The 19,059-nt window shown below is 34.9% G+C and overlaps 1 protein-coding gene across 1 annotated transcript in view; it reads left to right on the top strand.

Annotated features, from left to right (window-relative positions):
* Positions 1 to 19,059, top strand: part of LOC115452242 (malignant T-cell-amplified sequence 1 homolog) — a 49,399-nt gene that overhangs the window by 24,068 nt on the left and 6,272 nt on the right. The window lies entirely within an intron of this gene.

Here is a 19,059-nt window from a genome sequence, read left to right as displayed (position 1 = left end):
TATTGAAAATGCCGATTAAAGATTCACGTCCACGTTTTGCAATAAAACCATTATTAACAAAAAAAATCTTAAATTACAAAACTCTAGCATTATCATGTAATATCTTAGATATGAACTTGTCAGAATTATAAAGCAATTAGGAATAGTACTATTGTATACTTTTATGTTTTTATGAATCAAAAAATTTGATAAGCAATCTTATACTTTGTTAGTTCTAAGTGTGTCCATAAATGAAATTTTATTCGCTTTACAATCTTCCTCAACGTCATATTTGTTGAATTTATACATGTAGCTATATATTTAGTAACGTTTCATAAATGAAATTTGCATCAAAGTCTGTACAGCTGTTTCAACATGAACAAACAAATACATATTACTGTTTTGTTATAGTACGAATTTAATTTAAATTCACGTGACAAGCTGTGAAGGTGATTTCGTTGCTAATTGTTTTCACGTGAATGAGACATATAAGATTTTTATTTATATTCTTTTAACTAAATGTCAGTTTTTCTTGCTGGTGGTAGGATATTTTTGAATAGCGACCACTGTACAAAAGGTGTTAAGACTCACCATAGTGGCCCACGTAAGTGTGTTGCGCTCCGGGACCAGTCTGTGTATATCCGGTTCCAATAGGCCGGCATAGTTGTGTCGACTGCCGAGGGGTAATCATCACTCATCAGTGACATTCTATTTGAACTCACTCCACTTCCCAACAGGTGCAGTACTTCGTCGTGTTTGTATAAAAAAGTGCCTGCTCACATCTGTTAGATCTTTATTTCTATTCCATAAGTGAATCGAAATTTCTAGAAGCGGTATTACAGATAGCGACGTATCTGCCCCTTTTATATGCCTAAGGCTAATGGAAGCCGATGTTCCGATTTTCGCACACGGTAAGTGCCATTTATTCGAAGGTCGGTCAGAGGTTATACTCGGAAGTATGAAAAAGATGTGAATTTTACTAACACTTGGGTTCTTGAATGTCGGGACGAGTAAGTACTTTGAGAGTAAGTGCATACCACTTCATTGCGCTCTTAAACCTTGGCGATATCAGTCTTGTCTGTCAGTCTTGGCGATGTCATTCAAGTTCAAGCACAATATTGCACGTTGATGTTTTAAGGCAAAAATAGACATAATGGTCAATGGGGAAGGGTCCATATAAGACGATTGCTGTCGGCTTCACTTTCGTGACATGTACAATCTAATTATCATTGGAACGATTTACAAACTACATTTATGCCTATTTGTAGTACCTTTATTTTTCGGATTTCCTTTCATCAAATATCACCCTTGGCTACTGATAACGGCATCTAACGGTCTCTTGTAACCAAAAGCACTTATATCAGCACCGCCGTGATTACTTTTAGGGAGGTGCATCTGTATCTGTGTCACACATTATAAGTAGGTACTATAATATCAATAAATTATTTATTTTTATTTCAAATAAAAATCGCGTGGGTGTTTACTATGTTATTAAACCATAATTAAACCTGGTGGTCGATAGTTCTTATTATCATTTAGTTGTTTTTATTGTGATTTGTTCCGGACAAGGGGGTGTACGTGCACCCCCTTGCAACCCCTTGCAGCGCCCATGCCCTTATCTTGTAAACAAAAACACCTATCTAGTAAAGTACGTATGGCTAAATTGTATACATTTTTGATTAAAGTAGTTTCGGAAGCCGGGTCACGAGTGATTAGATTGTTTTGAACATCTGTATAGAGCGTGTTACGTCACAGCTCTTACGTCATTTATCCCTTACGAGGACCCTTTGTACGGGAAACAACGCTTGCAAATTAGATTGGTGTCTCCGCTGACTATGCAACTCGTGTAAATTATGACATCGTCTAACGTATAAGACTTTTGATAGTTCACGTGGATAAGTGGATAGGTAGAGTATAAATGAGTGTTAGATGGTAGTGTAGGAACTTTCTTAGAACATACTAAACACATTACGCCTTTATTCGCGAAGGTGTACTGCATGCGCGGTACAACAGCGCTCTGAGGTCCTGGGTTCGAATCCTGGGTCGGGAAAAGTGATATTTGGGTTTTTCTGTTCAGTATCAGCCGGGAGTCTGGAATTTGTGCCAGATAGTGCGATAGGCTCGCCTCCTAGCACATCATGGGACGGAACACGCTTGGCAAAAAGTGGGTGCCCTGGTTGCGCCTCTGCATACCTCTTCGGGGATAAATGCGTGATGTTGTGTGTGTGTAGGCAGCAGTGGTGAAGGCTCCATATAACCCGATTCTTACCGGCTTCCCTTTATATAGAATCTAAGTATCAATAAGACTATTTGCAAACAGCATACATGCATATTAGTACCTATATGTTGTGTCAGATTCCCTTTCGGAATATTTCACCTTTCGCCACTAGTAGGCAGACATGTACAGACCCACTTTTCGCCATGTGTGTTCCGTCCCATGATGTGTTAGGGGGGAGCCTACTGCCATATTTGGGACAAAATACAGACTCCGGGCGATACTGAGTAGAAAACCCAATAGTATTTAACTTGACTTGGGCTTCGATTCCGTGACCTCTAAACGCTGGACGTACTGCGCATGCAGTACAACTACGCCACCGAGGTAGTTAGGTAGCCTATTTTAATAATAATCTGGGAGTGGCGTTTTAGCCTCTTTAGTATATAACATAACTAAAAAGCGGCGTATTTACGAGCTAACAACCCCTATTTACGCGCTTCCTGGGCGTTTTTGGTGCGCATATAGATAATACGTATTAGGAAAAAGGATCTACACAGTTCCCGAATACGCTACATTTACTGCGCAGTTAAGTGCGTTGTCAATGAAAATCTTAGTATGTAGGCTCCAGTGTCGAAGAGTTAAAATTAAAAGGGAATCTGACATAACATATGGACTAATATGCATAAATGCGGTGTGCAAATAGTTCTAATGATAATCCTACTAATATTATAAATGCGAAAGTTTCTTAGGATGGATGTATGTATGTTTGTTCCTCTTTCACGAAACAACTACTGAACGGATTTGTATGAAACTTTACAGTAATATTGGTTATACACCAGAATAACACATAGGCTACAATTTATTACGATTTTGTGTACTTTGGTCATAATATAACGATATATATCAAGTAAGTTGGAAAAAAATGTATCCCGGAAAACTCCTTCACACGAGCGAAGCCGCTAGCAAAAGCTAGTTAGATATAAATATCGAATGGGAAGTCGGAGAGAATCGAGTTATATAAACCCTTAGTAACTACTAGGATCTGTTAAAGAGGTTCTTTCCATTCGACCTTCCTAACCTTACCTGAAGTTCGACAGACTTCGAATTTGTAAGTCCATGTTTGTGTTAAGTAGTGATAATTATATTATACTCTTGAATAACGTACTCCTTTGTTTGACGCCTTTGTGCTAAATTGGGATCTATTCGAAAACTCGCTACTACAGGAATTCAGCTAGGCACAACAAATTTGATAACAAGAACGTTTGAAGATACACTCAGTATATTGTGGAAGCTCCGGAAGCACCTTTGAGCTTTACAAACAGTTAAGTAAAAGTAATTGTTTATTCTCCTACAGCAATTACCGTTATTGATGTAGCTGGAGTATATTTTAAAAGGAATATAAAGAAGCCATTTAATTCGCAGTCAATAGTTTGATGGATAGCCGTACTGGCCATTCGCAAAGCCTTACGTACCGAGGTCACGTCATCGTAAACCGTTATATAAGAAATAGAAGATTAATATTAGTTAATGACGTAGATCGACGAAGAGCAAATAGGTCATCTGATGTTTTCTCCATTTTTATTTCCACATAATAAATAATATCAGCCCTGTATTGTATATACTTGCCCACTGCTGAGCACGGACCTCCTCTGCTACTGAGAGGGATTAGGCCTTAGTCCACCACGCTGGCCTAGTGCGGATTGGTAGATTTCACACACCTTCGAAATTCCTATAGAGAACTTCTCAGATGTGCAGGTTTCCTCACGATGTTTTCCTTCACCGTTAAAGCGAATGATAAATTCACAAAGAATACACACATGATTTTAGAAAAGTCAGAGGTGTGTGTGCCCTTAGGATTTGAACCTGCGGACATTCGTCTTAGCAGTCCGTTCCACACCCAATTAGGCTATGGCCGCTTTTTTATTTCCACATAGCTAGATGAATTTGATTGCGAAAGTTATACCAGAAAGTAAGGAATTGAAGAGTGAGGGAGGGAGAGTATTTATTAACGACCGGTCTGTTTTAGTGAACTTTCTACTAGAGAAGAAACGGGTACAAGGTGATGCACGTACTGATAATCGAACCTCGCGACTTCCAAGTCCACAACCCGTTTGCACTCGACCGAAGAGGCGATGCGATAAAGTTGTGACTTTAGATAATGGTATTACAAAATATCCCTTGAGTCTTGAAAGCGCTTTACAAAATCTTTTAATTAAGAAACAACAAGTACTTTTAAAAGAATGCTCGTGAAGATTAAAGTTAGTGTTTCCGCGCCAGTTACGTTTTCCTACAATAAGATCATTACGTAGTTCGAGAAAGGGTAAAAGTAAGCCGATTATTTGGATTAAATTACTAGACTTTATTGTGTGGCGTAGTTTCATACTAATTATAAATGCGACAGAAGCTCCGTTTGTCTGTTGCGTTTTAACGCGAAAAAACACTCTATGGATTTTGATGAAATTTTGTAAACTTGAACACGGAAAAAGAACATATTTGATATTTATCCCAAATTTAGTCCCACGTGGGGGAAGCCGCGAGTTAGTCAGTGGCCAGTGCTAAATGTGCTTGTGTGTGTTAGTAGTAAACTTGAGAGGTTGGAATGTTTGGAGTTTTGTTAGCCAACGTATAAACTGCTGAGTCGATATGGATTTTTGGATCGCAAATAGTGTTTATCCTGGATCAATATTTAGCCCAGTTTTTATTGCAGAAATTAACTATGAGACTAATGCTAGGAAAAGTTTGTAGAATTTATCTTATTTCATTTAATTTCTGCGTAGACTTAGTATGGAGGAATCTATAACTGGTATGATTAAGTTAAAATAATTTGGAAAAGTAGCACTTATCAGCGATTCTACATTTCGTACACGATGGTGTCATGCATTTTTTCTATGCACCAATGCACATCAATTAAATGTAGACAGGTTTAAAATAGATATTGATATTATAATATATAATACTAAAAGCCTTGTTTTTATACTATACTATCCCACTGCTGTTCACGGTCCTCTTTACTACTAAGTGGAATAAGGCCTTAGTCTACCACGATATTAATATTGCCTTAGAATTATTGCGACACAATTCCGTTCCAACCAATATTAGAAAATATGAAACATTTATTTTTTTATTCTAAAAAGTCTAGAAGCCGTTTTCAAACTACTCCAAGTATTGTGACATCTAAAGAATCTTAACTGAATAACTATTTGGTAATCGGCATCCGCCCTATTTCAACCTGTCTCCAACAGAAAATTCTTAGAAACTTTGTAAATACTAGACCTGAATTCTTCAGTATTTAGTCCATCGTAAGGCCTAATAAAATAATCGATACTTTCGTGATTACGTACCATTAAAGAGCTAAGTTATATTTCACATATTTTTGTGCCAACTTTCCTGTTCAACGTTTCTAGGTTTTAGGGTGTTATTTAGATTTATTCAGAGGATATTGACCTCTAGCTACTCGACAGTAACTGCTTACTTAGTTTTTATATCACGTGCTATTCCCTGTAATATTGTTGTAACTCCGACATTACCGTTACATGGGGAAATAAAATATAAACCCAACCCTTTATTTTGAAGATATCAGGATACTTTAGCCTGTGTAAGCTCCAGTAATACACGCACACTCACGCCTTTTATCCCCGAAAGGGAGGCAGAGGCATAACTGGTGCAGTCACTTTACGCCGTGCGTATTCCGTCCCATGATGTGATAGGGAGCGAGCCTATCGCCATATCGGACGCAAAATCCATACTCCAGGCTGATACTCAGTAGAAAAACCCAATATCACTGCACGATCTGGAGATCGAACCTATCATGATCGATAGTTCAACACTGCAGTCATACCAACAACTAAACCACTAATATCGCCTTATAAATTATTTCTCGTTATAAGAGAGCTACATGTGAATTTTTCGTGAAATAATATAATATTTTTCTGTATACTTTAATTAGCTATTCTGTATTTCTTTAATTAACACTGCTTAAATGCTACCAAAATATATTTTTATTTAGTAGGTAAGTAATTAAACTGATTACGTAGACATAATTACGTTTATAATTATATGTTTTATTATGGAATAAAATTATTCCTTCGTAAATTAGCTGTCGTATCTCGTATTATAATAAAATAATATAATTATCATCTCGACCCACGTTAAATAAATAATACTGAAAACCTGGTGTTGTCTTCAGTGTTGCCAACTCTTATTCTCAAACCCGCATATTCGTACTGTTTGAATCACTAGAAACGTAGAAACCACTAAAAGTATGATCTTTTATGTGGGCACAGGTATATAAATTTCCTAGGGTTTTGCAACCACCTTTTTAGGTCGCAGTTACATAATTTTTTACTATTTTAGCTTTATTATGTGATAAAATTAGTAAAATGTACTAGTGGCTTTTCCTTTTCCTCCCACTAACTTTTATAAACTTATTTAATTACCAAACATCAGCCACTAAAATCAACTTTTCTGCGCTAAAGGGGTCTAATCCACCAATTTTAGTGGTAAATTCATAAGTTGGCAACACAACATTGCCTGGTATTTTAGTTTTAACATATTCACAGGACCCTAGTCCTTATTAACAGCATATACCATTTTCGGTAATATTAACAAAGGCGTACTTGTTTGTGAGGTACTCAATTTGTGCTTTATATGCTTATAGATTCGCTATTGATCACTTTAGATGCTCCATAACCGTGGATGTCTCATCGTCTCCAGTGGCCGTCTTGAGTCGAGGTTCGTAACCCTTTAGTGGGTTTGCCTTCAGCATGGTCATTTAATTATTTCAAGGGTTGCGAGCGCCTAAAGCACTCACCCAAAGGTCCGATGTGTTTGTATGAGCCGACCCTTGTCAGGCTGACAAACGTATGACACGTAAAAAAAAACATTCGAAATGGTGAATTTTTTTGAGCAGAAAAATCGTGAATTTATACATGTAAAAAAATAGACACTTACTAAATGAAGTGTATAGGCTGTTCTTAACAAGTGTGGACAAGTGTAGGAGGCATTAGATTGAAATTGATGTAGTCTAGATTGAAACATTTGTCGACTTTATTTATACTGCTGAGTGTTCTGTTATGTGGATTTAAAAAGCATATTTTTTGCTGATGTGGTTTACGGACAGTTTGGCTCGATTTGTATTAGGAAAATAACTACTTACTATGTTTCCTTAATATAGTGGTTATTAAACATTCGAATGTATTTTTTTAATGGTTGATGTGTCACGCATTGCCAGTCGATGGTAATTGATAAGGTGTGTTTTTGTTATATTTATCAAAACATATAATTGTAAATTATAATTATTAGTTGTTGTATAATTAAAGTTTCGCTTAGTATTTACTGATTGCTTCTTCTCAAAGTGAAAGATTCAGTGGCGAAGGATCCTTATAAGCCGATTTCTGCCGGCTTCCCTTTCATATGTAAAATCTAATTATCATTAGAACGATATCCAGACCGCATTTATACATAAATGTTGTGTCAGGTTTCCTTTTGGAAAATTTCACCTTTCGCCACTGAAGTTTTATTTTTAGCTTTTGTGTACTCTTCTATCAAGAACACGCGATTCAACTAGGTATGAAATCGGCTATATATTTCGTAAACAAAACATCACAAGTTTTACGAACATTTTTTATTATGATGGTGCTAAGATTACATTAGATCATGTTTTTTATCGTCTCTTGTGTTACAAGTGCGCAATAAATAGAATTCATTCAATGAAAAACGAAACTTGATCATAACATGTTTGCTTTTATTTATTTATTTGCACTTTACATACAATAAAATGTAGTACATTCAACCTTAGGATGATAGAAGAGATGAACAAGGTATACCAAAGAAATCTTCAAAAATATTTTGAAGTTGATCAGATTTTTTTTGTCTCAATAGTTACTCATGATAACGTGATACCTATATAAATTTACGACATTATATTTCGATGGTTGGGCTACTAACCATCCTTAATCTTCGAAGAAAATTGCGCTAGTTCAAACTGGAGTGTCCACACGTCGCCAAGGTTTAAAATCTGACACAAAATTTTATATGGACGGAATTATTGCGTTTTGTTTAGTTCTTTGAAATGGAGACACACAAAAATTATTAACTATTAACATTATTAACTAATACATAGTTTATATGGTAGTCATTGACGTATATTCTATAGACACGAATGTCCATATAAACTATTTGTTCAAAATCTGAACTAAAATGGCAACCAAAAGGTCACTGTTATAATCTATTTATTAACTCGAACTATGATTAATTTTACTTATTTGACTAATAATTTTATTCATATCCAGGTTTACATTTAGACTCGAGTTTTTATATCATGAGCGCCACTCCGTACAAGCCGTCAATATAGACCATACTAAAATCAGTTTGAATGGATTGCAGTTCAATTCAGTTGAACCCAGTGAATGTTCGGAACGCCAAATCTAGTACGTGGTAGTACATATATATATCGATGTTTTATTTGACTAAATTCATAGCCTCATAGGTCCCAGTACTACGGTTAAAAGTGCAAGTATGTTGTTAATAGACGAATAATGTGTTGATTTATACTTTAAAACTGTCAAATAGTAAAAAAGTAATCAGACGTATTCCGCTAATTAATTATGTTGCTAGACATACGTTAGAACAACGTGAGGTTAATTAGTTGCCTAATCACTACAGTGTAGTAGAAGGTCATGTGGGTCAGGGGTCAACACTAAATGAGCTTGTGACGTCACCGGGATTCGCACACTACAGTGTTATTGCGTCTTTCTCTGTTAATTAAACTAGCGTCACTTGTGAGGTTCGACCTATTTATTTTCCGTAGCAGACGGCAAAGGAATCTTGAACTGTACAGCCATTAATTACACTGTTATACTTTCGTTTTATTGATTAAATTTTTTATAGGAAAATAACTCGTTATACATATATATTAAATAACTTTATTATTCTGCTATAAACGTTATTTTTATTGCTTCATCAGGGATCAAGTCAACATTGTATATTGAATAATAAAGAAGATAAGATACAGACAATAATAAACGAACAAACGTGACCCCTCGTTAACTCTCACGTGGACTGGAAAACGTCTGGGCTATTTATATGTATGCGGGAAATAGACTCCTCCGGTAGTTAAAACTTAAGCAATAAAATGGACACCGCAAGGATCGTTTTCTCGCCATGCTTTATAGGGCTATGTAGATCAACATGGCGGCATTCGAAATTCAAATAATAAAAAAAACAAATAACAAAAAAGTTTCTAATCCGTAAAATACCTACGCTCGTAGTAAGGACTTTGTACCTATGTATGCAATATAATTTAATCATATCTCGTTATATGTATATATTAGTTGTATAGTTTGTAAAGGCACTTTTTTGATTGACATTTTTCCAAAAAATATAGCTTTTTATATTTCGTCCACCCAATAACCTATATTACTCATAAGTATTACATACGGGCTTTCGTATGTATACAATACAATGTTAACAATCAATATATACCACAGAAAGTACCTATATTAAATATTAACATCTATATCATCAAGAATCAAACTTTTGTGGACATTAATGGGCCAAAACTATTCTTGGCGACTATTTTGATTCCTTATTTGGAAACTGGGGATTTATCGTAATAATAATACATACTATTCTATCAATCTGAAGAGTTTGTTTGAACGCGCTAATCTCAGGAACGAAAGGTTTGAAATGAAAAAAAAAGGTGTTCAATAGTCGCTTTATCGAGGAAGGCTAAACAACCATTAGGTGCGAAGCATCATAAAATGATAAGATAGCTAACGATATTTCTAAACGATATCAAAACAGGTTATTTACCGCGCGTTTTTAAATTTCAAAAGGGTTTCACCCGACCATAAAGTAAACTAATATCCCAAGAAAATAGATCCAGAAACTATTCTAAACTCATAAATCGTTCAATAAAACTAAGAACTATGACGAAGTATCTTACAAACTAACTTTACGTGATGTATTTTTATGTGTTTACTTGCCGGTACACGGTGATATATTTATTTTGCAATAGACATAAATTTCTCCTTAAGACGTCATTCCGAGGTATGCAAGAGTGGAAAGTTTGTTAATTGCGATAAAACTCTGCCGAGATGGGATTCTTAAGATATTTAGGTACTTTAGGTTATGATTAACGAAGAAAGTTGGCAGTTTCTGGAATACTTACTAGATATTAAATTATAAAACATCTTAGTCTTTTCTTTATTCGTAATTTTCATTCTTTAATTTTTAAAGCAAACACTTATATTTAAAGTTGTGTATATTATAAGAAATTTAAATAAAATAATGTAGGTCATCGAATTTTACAGTAATATAATCCTTAATCACTAACATTTCCGTGTTTCGAAACCCTAGGGAATCCACGCAGTTTGACAAACAGAATTCAGCTTAGTTCTGTGCGCTCACCACAGTTATTATGGTTGTTATCTATATAACACATTGAAATTGGCTGATTTCCGCGCTTATCTAAAGCCGCAAGCATAATTCGCCTAAACATGCCCATTCTAATATGCAATTTGGACATTGGCTTTATGTTAATTACAGAACACGCGACTAGAGACGATATTTATATAAAAACCAGTTCCTTATTGAGTCAATAACAAAACCTTGTAAGAAATACGACCGTGAGTCTGCGTGTCGTACGGATAATACTTCATTTTTAAATAAATACTACATTTAAAACTCTTGAAAATATCAATAACTACACCGAAAACTGTCTATCTCGTTTGTGTGTCATTGTCTCCTATTAAGTTTATTTCTGTGGTTCTAAAAATTAACACTTTTCTAAGCCAATAGTACGCATGTGCCTATAATAGCCGACGTGTTAGCGGCTTCACCCATAACCCGTTGTATACGACAAAAAATATATGTTCGGAATTCATTGCTGCGTAAGTATAAGCGATTGTTTGGTCCGGTTGTGTTAAATCATCAATGTAATGGGACGTAGTGTTGTGATGGAGATAATGTTTATTCTAAAAACGTGAGCTGCTCAGCACGTGTGTGACATTGAGCGCATTGCGCGAACTTGCGTAGGAAGAATGATACTGTTACAGTACACTAGACACTAACCTAATTAAACGTTTATTCATTTTGTTTTGTTCCTTTGAATAATTAAGGTTTATGTTCCCTACACTAATCACTTTGTATGAAGACTATTAGACTAACAGTGGTTTTCAATAAACGATCCCAATCGCTTTTTTGATCTATTTCGTAATCATTATTAAACGACGTCATTGATTTGCAATTATTGTTATTGATTTTGAAAATTCTTCTTTCGTTACATTTTGGATTACATGCATTTTTAATTAATGTATTTCAAAAAAGGAGTCACCTCCCTATTGTCTGTGTCTGCCTTAAAGCAGCTGTATGCTCGCGTTTCGGTTTCAGGGTCATTTTCATTGTAATCAGTGGAATAAAATAATTTTAGTAATTGTTATGAGACATCTAATGACGACAAGCATACGTTAGAGAGAGAGGTAGGGATTTGGAGTTCAAGATACTGATCGGTGTCGCTACTATTTTAAATAGTCTAGTCGTTTCGCTTACTATTAAGATAGCAACTTGCTTGTTGATTTGTTATATAAAACAATCATAAAGGTACGCCAGTCAGAATATTCCCTCATGTAGTTACTAACTAGCTATCTACTCATCTAACTGTTGTCCTGTGTTTATCTATCCATTAGGTGGGGTCGCTTAAGTAAATTGTCTTACGAAAATAAAGTTTTAGACTATTGCCCCCGCCTTAACCTAGTTACAGCCTCTGTTTATTCACGGAAGTAAATATAACGGTATCTACGAAAAAAACATTGTGTGCAATTGAAATTATTCGGTCGACTGTATCGCCTCGTCCTTCATACATCGGATAAGGCGATAGTGCCTTATAAATTGTAAATGCGGTTTACTGCTGTTTTGTTGCAATTTTATAATGATGTATGTATATTGCTTTTTAGATTCCAAATCTACTAAATTCCATGGGAACCAGCGCAATTATATAGGGTAATTTTAACATTGCGTTCCTATCCGTCATATTTATTTATCAATCCTAATCGCCTTTTTCGATCTATCTCACAAAGGGACCAATCAGAACGCAGTTTTTTTGACATGCTTACAAATTACCTATTTTGATTGGTCTCGGAATCGGATTGTCAAAATAACTCTGTCACACTTGAATTTTATTTGTGAAATCGTTTTTAGGTCCTACTTGCACCTAGTAGATAAGCCGGTATCTGGGGTCTAGTATATGTTATGGTCTAACTCTCTAAGTCTGAGCCCCTAATAATGCAAACTGCCTTCAACGAGTATCTAATGAGTTTAAAGCCTAGTAAAAGAAATTTAAATAATCCTGTAACACAAATGCTTGAATAAAGTTCTCCCTTTTGTCGTATCAAATAAACTTTACCCTCTCTTTCTTCAATAAAACAGAAGACCATCTCGCAACGCTCAAGATTTTAGTTCCTAAATATTTAAATTTCTGTTTATATTTTATTCGCATATCATGTCTAGACAGTGTCCGTGCAATAAAGTGAATCGATCGTGTTAAGGCCCTCTCCCGATTAAATGGCCTTGAGCATTTGTTACATATATTTACCGCGCAAGAGTTTCGGGCGGGAATATACAGTGATTTTCAAATATTTAAAAAAGAAGTATATCCCTTTGAAGATTTTAAACAACTAAAATGTTATACTGTATTTTTGCTAATGTTGGTTGCAAATTAAAATTATGTGTACTTTTATAGGAGATGTAAGGAATTAACGATTTTAGTGGCGTTTCATTATGGAATCAATAAAACAAATCCTCATTGTTAATTTTTTTAAATGACCAGAGTAAACATAGCATATTGCACAAATATACAGGGTCATTTTGACATTGCGTTACTAAATGAAACCACATATTCGTCTTCACCATTGCTGACATTGTGCCAAAAGATATCCATGAATAACGAATATTTTCTGTTAGTTTAAAGTAGATAAGTATGTGGTTTCATTTAGTAACGCAATGTCAAAACAACCCTGTATTTAATTTTATAACCGTATTTTTTAAACTTCGAACCCTATATGTGTAATAGGGTTCGAAGTTTCAAAAATACGGTTTGCGCGTCGCTTTAATGGGAGGAGGGCCTTAAGTGATATGAATTAGTAGAATATTAGCGGCTATACTATTTTTGGCGTACAAATATGAGCTCAATGTACTGTGAGTGACGACCTGGCAGACAGAATACCAACGGGCGAGGACAGCATTTATTTAACGCAAGGTTGTGAATTTGGGTATTCAAAAGAATTTGAATAAGAATCTTAATCGCATTTTAATCTTAGAGAATGTTATCGTTATAATATTACAACGAAGAGGTGTTCATTTTTATTTTAGTCTTTGTAGCGGAGGTCAGCAATGGGATAGTATATAATACAGGGCTGATAATAATAATATTGTGGCGTCTAAACGCACCATATATTTGATGGCAACCCCGGTTGCACTCTGGCAACACGAGTTGATACAAATACTACATTATTACTCTGCAGCAGGCATGCGCACGCGCAACTTGCCACTAATGCGACCCTGTTGACTATATTAAAACAGACAATAAAAATTACAACCTTAGAACCCTTGACATTTAATGACCCATAATATTTATTATACTTTAATTTAATGACTTCAAAGATGATACATATTTACAAAGCAAAGAAACAAGTCGTATAAAAAGTCTTTCAACAACATCCCAGCGTCCGGCGCGGCGACTAGACAAAGCTAAAGGAATATCGGCATTAAAGAAAACACGAGTTATTCGTCGGAGCACACTCGGTATATTTTTAGAAAACATTCAGAATACAGTTAAGTACTTAGTAAAGAAATTGGGGCGCACGATGTTCACGTAACTAGGTGAGAACAATTAAATTTCAGACGGTGCCTGTAAGGTTCTGGGATGTATAAAGAAAACGTGGTATAAGTCAAAGCTTATTTCGCAATGTTTTTTGTTAAGTATTTTATATTCATACATAGTATTGACGATTTGCGAAAACGATAATCTGATTAATACTTAGTACCTATAGACCCTATTTTTATCCTTTCATGAATGTTCCGAAACAGAAAAACATGAACTTATTGTTATAAAATCGCAAAAATGTACGTTCACAATACACAATGTCAATTGAAAAGGGTCCCCTTAATGTGTTACTGGATTCGCCACTGCTTTTCACTAGACATCCACTTGTCGGGAAATTCTTTATTTATGTACTCACTGTTTCATATACTAGTATGTTTTGTATTATTGAGCTGGTGTTGTTTAAACATTAGTTTTCATTGTACATTTATTTACGCGGTTTACTTTAGAGTCGCCCTCGTCATTATTATAATAATGATATCAGCCCTGTATTATATACTGTCCCACTGCTGGGCACGAACCTCCTCTACTACTGAGAGGGGTTAGGCCTTAGCCTACCACGCTGGTCTAGTGCGGATTGGTAGACTTCACACACACTCAAAATTATATTGTTTGTCCAGTATTGTCATTATTTACATAGTTAATACATGGAAATATATTATGTAAAGAGTTTTTCAATTACCTATCCTAATGGCAACATATTAGAATATTAAACTTGTGAAGATCGGTGATTTTTATTTTAGACCACCTAATTGATGTTTCACTTCCACTTTACGCGACTCGCGACTTATCTAAAGCTTTAAAAATATAAATATTTTGTTAATAAAGCCGATGCGAGATTAAATTTTCAATATGGAACTGAAACCTCAGCGAACCAAACACAGTTTTGCCTACCACTTCGAGAATACCAATACTACTTATTTTGTGTTAGATGTACTGCATGGATGTTGTCATTAAAGTAATGTTTTTGAGATTTGATTCATTCATAAAACTGGAGGATGTAATATGTGTGTACAAGCCCGGCCCCTCGCTAAAACCAATGATTATAATGTGGTCGTAGGGGCAATGAATGAAGTTTCCTGAGCCAACTCGGATGTACTACATCCAAGAACAGACATAATTTGAAGACCGAGAGACTCGACGTGCGAATGATAGACTTGAAGTGTCTCATTTCTTTTGGAGTAGGTTTCATTTGCATGATTATGATGTCGGCGGTTGAAACATGACTTAAGCGACATTTTTTGTGACACTATTTTTCATACATATTTAAAATCAGGACCAAATTTTATGTTTTTTTAACCTATAAAAAAAAATCGATAAAGAAATGTCGCTTAAGCCAATTAGCCTTTTAACCATCGATATAAAGGTTATAGGGGCCATAATGCATTTTCCTGAGCCACATACAACCAGTAACACTAGTATAATTCTGACTACCAAAAAACTACGTTGTTCTTTAAATAATAGTAGAAGTAATTTGACCTAAATCTGTGGCGAAGGGTCCATACAATCCGATTCCTGCCGGCTTCCTTTTCGTAATTTATGTAAAATCTAATTATCATTAGAACAATTTCCAAACCGGATTTAGTATTCATATTATTAGTATTTAAAAGTTGTTTCGGGTTCTCTTTTGGGAAATTTCACCTTTCGCGACTGACCTAAAGTACAATAGTAAATAAAAAGTAAAATAACAATTTGTTTAATTTTGTTTACTTAAGTTTTATTAACATTGCAGAACCGAACCACGAATATAGTAATTCGATGGGTGACCTCGTAAATCTAGCTCTCGCGTCATTAACCCCCATACATCGATGGTAAATTGAAAGGCGGGGTTTGAACTATTTACGGTCGAACCTCGGCCCCTGGCCGTGATCAATAATACATCTTCAGTGAAAAACTTGTACAGATTGCTTCATTAAAAAATTGATGGTAGATGTTTGTTTATGAAGAAGAAAGATGACAAAACAGAGAGAACTGTTATCTATATTGGTAGCGTAGTAATATTACTCAACGACTGCAGTGCCGAAGACTCGGCTTCGACCCCCAGGTCGGGCAAAGGAATATTGGGTTTATCTACTTAGTATAAGTCCTGACACATCATTGAACGGAATACACACGGCAGAAATTGGGTGCACAAGTTATGCTTCTGCATATCCTTCCAAGAATAATATGCCTGAATGAGTGAATGTGTATGAGAATAGTAGGTAGTTATTTTGAATACTAAGGATCTAAGTATTTCTAATAGTAGACAGAATTTGGTCCAAAGTAAAATGGTAATCAAATGAGTTATTTATATCTATACCTTTGCTATTTATACGGTTAAATGACGGATAGCCTTAATGTAAACGTGAAATAGGGCGGAACTTAAATATTGATTTAGGAAATATATGCATGCAAATCTCTGGATAGTTGAAAATTTATCTGACACAAATTCAATGACACAGATGAAAAGTTGGATACGACTGAACAGTTTTACGACATGTCCCAGTTTTACAAAGCGTGTGTGGCCGGCATTATAGTGGTGTGCTAGTATTGAGCACTCAATGAATTGAGACATTTCAATCGGGTTTTCCCTTATCTTTATTTGTCGTGTAAGTATTTTCCAAATAGAGAATTTGAACGAATGAAGTAATGGTGATCGTGCGTTTCGAAGTTTAATTAAGACATTTATAAATGAAACTAGTTTGGTTACTTTGTAAACACATTTAACGTAGTAGTTGAAAATGATTGACAAATAACAATTAGTTGTGTATTTTGAAGTCATTATTAGGACATAGCAGGTTGATTTGTTATAATACTTAATGAGATTATGATTATGTTTGAAAGATTGTAAGTTACTTTCGTATCTATTTAGTTTTACTATATGATATAAAATAACATTTATGTAAAGACAATTGTACGACCGACAGTATTGAATTATTTGCTTAATCTAGGTACGGCTAGTATTACTCGACATTCTTTTGCCTTGATTTTTTTTGTAAGACCCTCCACCGAGCACATGGCCTTTAGCATTCTTTTTCATTATGAAATTTATGAAACAATATCTTACATTATAAAAAAAAATTACAATCAAAGTATACAACGTATATTAGAAATATGATGTTTAATTTTTTATATTATGTCGTATAAATTTCGCACAGAAAGCTTTTAAAAGTAAGGTTAGTATACCATTTCGTTAACCGCCTTAACACTCATAAAGATGTCTGTTTCTTCCATTGATCGTTCTTTATCGTCATCTATCTTACTCCAATTCATTCAAATCTCGTCGCATACAAACCCATCTATATTTTCATGTCTTTTCCCTGTCAACCAACAAATTAATCACTTCTTCATTCTTTCCGAAATTTCCATATTACGTGCCTGTTATGTAAAATTCCAAGAACATTTATTATTAACCCTCGTTGTAATTACACGAAATCTTTGAAGTTTCCTCTCTTTAATGTGGTAGTCACACATTTTTGTATTAAAAGATTGTAAATAATATATATTTCGGTATACGGCGTGCGTCATGAGATCTGACTGCCTCGGTGGCGTAGTTGTATTGCATGTCCGGTACAATAGCGCTCTGAGGTCCTGGGTTCGAATCCCGGGTCGGGCAAAGTGATATTTGGGTTTTTCTGCTCAGTATCAGCCCGGAGTCTGGAATTTGTGCCCGATATGGCGATAGGCTCGCCCCCTATCACATCATGGGACGGAACATACTTGGCGAAAAGTGGGTGCCTTAGTTGCGCCTCTGCATACCCCTTCGGGGATAAATGCGTGATGTTATGTATGTATGTATGTATGTCATGAGATCTCATCTACTTGTAACGTTTAGGTATATTTTTTCTACCGGTTTTTTTTTTCAATTCTACAAGAAGTATCTAATTGTGTTTAAGATATTGTACTTGACGATCTTAAATTTATTACAGTTTAGTTTATATAAGTTCGTATATTTTAATAACAAATCATATACCTAAATTTGTTCTTCGATGTTACAAGTGTTTTAGTTGCTTATCTGTATGCAAGGATTTTGTCAATCTAATTCGATTTACGATGAGTATAATATCGTATTGGCTGTTATATTTTCCTGTATATTCAGTAATATTGTGTGCGCATGAATTACACGAAAAATATGGCCTCAATTGGGTTACTAGGACAAATCTGTTGTTAAATTATAAATACGCATATTTTGTAAGATAAACACAGATTTCCGGCTGTTGTGACACATTGTGGGTAATAAACTTTAAATAACTGTAGTTTTTATATATTTTGTACTTAATAAGCAAGCCACAATGTCGCAATTTGCGTTCGCTTTTATGCGACCCAATTCAACCGTTACCTTTATTATTTTAAGTGCCAAGCGACGCTATAAATACAAATTTCACAGGAATCATCCATCAAATGAGCGGATATGTTTTGATTTATGACTCAATTAATTGATATACAAATTGGCTTATGGTTGTTATTCTCAGAGACGTAGGTAGGGACGCTACAAATGCTGCCACGGTTAGCCTAATTTTTCTTCATTCTAGAATCCATAATTTGAAATATAGGGCGAATAAGATCTGAAAAAGATATTAGCGTTAATTAAATTTTGGTGACAAGGATCATTCTTATTTAGAGGGCGTTAGGTGTATTTTACAATGAATATATTAATATTATATATTTAAGGACAAACCATCGTCTTAGTGCCCGTATGTTACCTAAGTCCCTTATTAAAAATCAGCGCTGCAGTAATGGGCTCTACTGCAGTATGGAGCTGATAGAGAGTTCCTATTGTTGAGACAATACTATAATTTGGATTTTTTTAATATTTTATATTTAATTGTTTGTCCCAACAATAAAAACCTTTTTCTTTCATCTTTTCTTTCTTCATTAATATTGTTAGTTTAGTAATTAGCATAGACGGTTTGTTTTCATTGCTACTAAAACAAATTAATATACTTACACCGTATTACTTTAAATTCAGTTGGCAAACTGTATTTCCGTCCAACTGATGTCAAGTCAC

Source organism: Manduca sexta, chromosome 7 (assembly GCF_014839805.1).
Source record: "Manduca sexta isolate Smith_Timp_Sample1 chromosome 7, JHU_Msex_v1.0, whole genome shotgun sequence".
In the NCBI taxonomy this organism is placed as follows: domain Eukaryota; kingdom Metazoa; phylum Arthropoda; class Insecta; order Lepidoptera; family Sphingidae; genus Manduca; species Manduca sexta.
The sequence above is the reverse complement of the archived record's forward strand: the minus strand, read 5'-3'. Positions and strand labels throughout refer to the sequence as shown.